Below are 4641 nucleotides of genomic sequence, written 5' to 3'. Positions count from 1 at the left end.
CTTAACCAGCATTTACAGTTGAAAGAGTAGAAGGGACAGACATGAGGATTAATTTTTATCCTAGAAAAAAAAAAACAACTAAGTCATTTCTAGATTTAGGTTTAATATAAGTTTGCCCCTTTTGTCAAATAAATTTTGAGGATCCTCCCTCTTCAAAACCAGTGTTTTACAGCCAGCAAAACAGGTAGGCCACCTTCCAGTGGAACTCCGATTCCCCCGGCTGAGTTCCCAAAGACCTAATCCACTGCCACCCTTTACTTCCCTCTCCCACTGCAGGGTCCCCATCCCCAATATGAGTGAACTTCTACTACTCAAGTGAAGGCCACATCAGCCAAAAGAATGGGTGGACAAACTCAGGCAGAGACTCATTGCTGGACCAGAAGTCACACAGACACCAGAACTGCAGATGGGCTGCCTGCCTATAGATCTCCTCCACTATCTCAGTGTGCCCCTTCCACAGTCATGATCCCAAATCCCCCATTTCCTCCTCATCACAGAGTGCCAGGCACCAACTTGGATAAAGACACACTTCTCAACCACAGACCATGGAGCTTCTAGGAGTCTAGGTCCCAAAAGTGGGTAGGGATTCCCTGTTGCCCTAGAGGCCCTGCTGGCTGCCAGCACCCAAGGCCATGGTGACCAGAAGACCAGAGAGAAAACAGAAATCAAGGAACAAAACACCAATACAACAAAGAAAACCTCAGAAGTCAGTACCTAGATCTATAATCATCCCAACCCAGATGTCTAGACTCCAGTGTAAGAACACCACCAATAACAACCAGGGTAATATGTTGTTATTATAGCCCAGCTATCCTGCAATAATAAGCCTTGAATATTCCAACAAAGCTGAAGCACAACAAAAATACCTTTAAACCAACTTTATAAAGACGATAGAGGTCCTTAAAAAAATAATTTAATAAACCCCTTAAAGAAATCAAGAAAAATTGAAGAGAAAAATTTGAAGGAAATGAATAAATCCCTTAAAGAGAGCCAAAAAAGACAAATGATTAAAAGAAACAAATAAAACTGTTTATGACCTAAACATGAAACAGAAGCAATGGAGAAAACACAGACTGAGGGAATTCAAATGAAACTGGTTTGATCTTCCATATCACTGCAATCATAATGGCTATCATCAAAGTAACAAGTGAGGAGCAATGTACGAGGAATACTGGTGAAGATGTAGAGAAAGGGGAACCTGTATTCACTGTCTGTAGGACGACAAACCGTGCACCGCTGTGAGAATATGAATAGAGTTGCCTTATGATCCAGCTCTACCACTCTTAGGTACTTGAGTCAACATACCCCGGAAATGCTGGCTCATGCGTGTTTACAGCTGCTCAGCTCACAATACCGAGAAAATGGAACCAGCCTAGATGTCTATCAACAGATGAATGCATAAAGAAAATGTATTTCCCACACAGAGTGAAATTTTATGTAGCCATAAAGAAAAGTGATATCATGGCATTTACAGGGAAATGGATGCAACTATAAAACTCTATATAAGCCAGGTAAATCTGACTCAGAAAGACAAAATACCACGTTCTCCATGACATGTAGCACTGAGGTCTAAAATTCTATGTGTGTTTCTATATGCATGCATTTGTATGCTGGTGTTGGAAGGTAAGAAAGCAAGAAAGGGAGTCTTGAGAAGTAAGGGAAATATCTTCAGAGAAGTGGTAAATAGAAAGGAACCCGGACACATGTAATTATGAAGCAGAAGAGGTAGTAACTCGGGGAAGAAATAGAACGAGCTGGAGAAGTAAGAGAGGACAATGAAGCCATTGGGGGACTTGGTTATGGTCTAATGAGACCATAACAAAACATGATGAAACCCAGTACTCTGTCTGCTAACCTAAAAATGAGGTTTTCTTTTCTTTTCTTTTCTTTTTAGACAGTACTAGCAGGTTTATCTGTTTGCATAAGCTAATCCTTTTCACGTTTCCTTGTATCTATATCTATATTTGTGTATGGAACAGACCTCTTTACCTTCAATGCCTTTGAAAAACAAATGTTGGGCTTTGTCTACTTAGTTTAAGATGGTAATAACCAGCATGGGTCTAAGTGACAATAACTACTTCTAAGAAAATACCTAGCTAGCATGCATTATTCTCCCTCACCCTCATAATCAACTCGACTCACTTAAACAGCTTAAGGCTTAGAAATTATTTTCAAAGACTTAATATAACCGGTCATAATAAAGAAAAAAATCAATTATAAGATAATCTGTTTCCACATAGTAATGCCTTTATTTTAAGCCCTTAACAGCTTTTATACTGAATATGAAACTGAAAGAGAATGTTAATTCACAGATTTTCAATGTTTATTAAACTCAATTGTAATATTAAGTTTTATAAAACTTTCATCTTTTATATTTTTATGTTTACAGGTGTTTTGCCTGTGTTATCTGTGTACCACATAGTGCCTGGTGCCCATGGAAGCCAGGAGAATATATGAAATCCCAGAATTATGATACCCCTGGGGCTGGATTTACGTTTGGCTGTGAGCCACCATAAGGATGCTGGGAATCAAACCTGGGTCTTCTGGAAGAGGAATCAGTACTCATAGCCACTGAGCCATCTCTCCAGTCCCAAGATATCCTTCTTAAGAGTTGGCTTCTTCATTGAAAACTTCAATTTCTCAAGCTATTCTCCATTTTAATAACCCACAAAACTGCCAACAGCAGCTTTGATTCAGCAGGTGATGTACTTCACACTTCGCGCAGTTGCTCCCGGGCAGCAAATGGAATGGAAATAAAGTATGGGCTTACATGAAGGGACATAGACTCCCACAGGTGGACACAACAATCAATCGACCATTAAAACCCTGGATGGGGGCAGGGCTTGAGAAAGGATCTGGGAGGTCAGACTTCATCCTTAGCTCTTTAGCTTCAGGCACTGTCTGTGCCACCAGCTCCCCTCCCACACACCCACTGGTCAGAACGTACCTGCATAACTGCCCTCTCCTGCATGCAGTTGGCTTAGAGGAAGACAGCCTAAAGAACTGCGGCAGTCCGCACATACGTGACCCCCAGGACCAGCAACAGACACCAGCCTCAGCTGGCAGAACTAGCCTACTAAATGTCCTCCAACTTTTGGATGCGTCAGTTAGCTTTCCTCTGTGGATCAGTCGTCGGATATCTTTTTTGTGCTCAGTTCTTTACCATTTTGTTAGAAGAACGCAGTGGCATTGACCCTATGGCTCCTAATTATTCCACTAAGACTCATTCAGATGATACCAGAGAGAATGGTCGGAAAGGATCGGTGATATCGAAAGTGAACACTGGCTATGAGGACACAGACATGGCTGCAAAACTCTACCAGAAGGTGAAGATTCTTTGCTGGATTATGACGGGACCACAAAATCTGCAGGTAAGAGCCAAGCACATTAGAGCCACATGGGCCCAGCGTTGTAACAAAGCACTGTTTATGAGCTCAGAAGACAACGCAGACTTCCCTGCTGTGGGATTAAAAACCGAAGAGGGCAGAAATCATTTGTCCCAGAAAACATTAAAGGCCTTTTTGTATGTTCATGACCACCACCTAGAAGATGCAGATTGGTTCATGAAAGCAGATGATGATACGTATGTTATAGTAGACAACCTGAGATGGCTTCTGGCAAATCAGGACCCAGAACAACCTGTATACTTTGGGAGAAGATTTAAGCCCTATGTAGATGAGGGCTACATGAGTGGTGGGGCAGGCTATGTGTTGAGCAAGGAGGCCTTGAGGAGAGTGGTGCGTATGATAAAGAGGAATGGATGTGAACCTTTTACTGCCTTTGAAGACATCATTCTGGGACAGTGCTTACAAACAGTCAACGTGAAGCCAGGCGATTCCAGAGACCCCACTGGGAAAGAAACTTTCCATCCCTTTTTGCCAGAAAATCACTTAATTCCAGGTTTGCACTCCAAATCTTTTTGGTACTACAAATATAATTACTACCCTCCTGTATATGGGCCCAACTGCTGTTCTGATTTTGCAGTTTCTTTTCACTATGCAAATGCTATAGCCATATATGAGTTGGAATACCTAGTTTATCATCTCCGGCCATATGGTTATGCATACAGATATCAGCCTACCTTACCTGCAAATCGACCAGAGAAAAGAAATAAAACAAAGCAAAATGAAGATGTAAAAGATTAACCCAGGAAGTACTTGAGATGTATGCAAGAGCTAAGGTGGAGTGACTAACCTTGCAAGACCAAAAGAACACTTGGCAGGGCAAGCCTTGCTGGGTGAATAAGTGAACATTGTATCAAATAAATAAAAAAGCAAGAACAAAGTTCCTGAATATGATCCGAGGTTAAAGCAGAAGATGCACTCTGTGTTAGAGCACCTTGTTTATACATATATAACTGATACTGTTTTTAAAAGAATATTCAGATAGAAGAGCGATTTTGTATCTGTTTCTGACCATACTCATCAAACAAACTCTACTGGACCAGGAGAATGAACTGCTCATGATAATATACGGGTCTGACTGAACACTAAAAGCAGTTTTAGCATCGTCTTTTATACTTTACTCATAAATTAGAGTTCTGTACAACATAAAGAAACTAAAATCCCCCTGGCACACAACATTTGTCTAATGACAATTTCTTGCTCATAATTTGAGTGGCAGAATTTCTTCCAGAATTAG

General features: G+C 41.0%; 1 pseudogene; it reads left to right on the top strand.

Annotated features, from left to right (window-relative positions):
• Nucleotides 1–3080: 3080 nt before the first annotated feature.
• On the top strand, nt 3081–4325 carry LOC101988376 (annotated as a pseudogene).
• The last annotated feature ends 316 nt before the right edge of the window (nt 4326–4641 follow it).

Source organism: Microtus ochrogaster, linkage group LG5 (genome assembly GCF_000317375.1).
Source record: "Microtus ochrogaster isolate Prairie Vole_2 linkage group LG5, MicOch1.0, whole genome shotgun sequence".
In the NCBI taxonomy this organism is placed as follows: Eukaryota; Metazoa; Chordata; class Mammalia; order Rodentia; family Cricetidae; genus Microtus; species Microtus ochrogaster.
The sequence above is the reverse complement of the archived record's forward strand: the minus strand, read 5'-3'. Positions and strand labels throughout refer to the sequence as shown.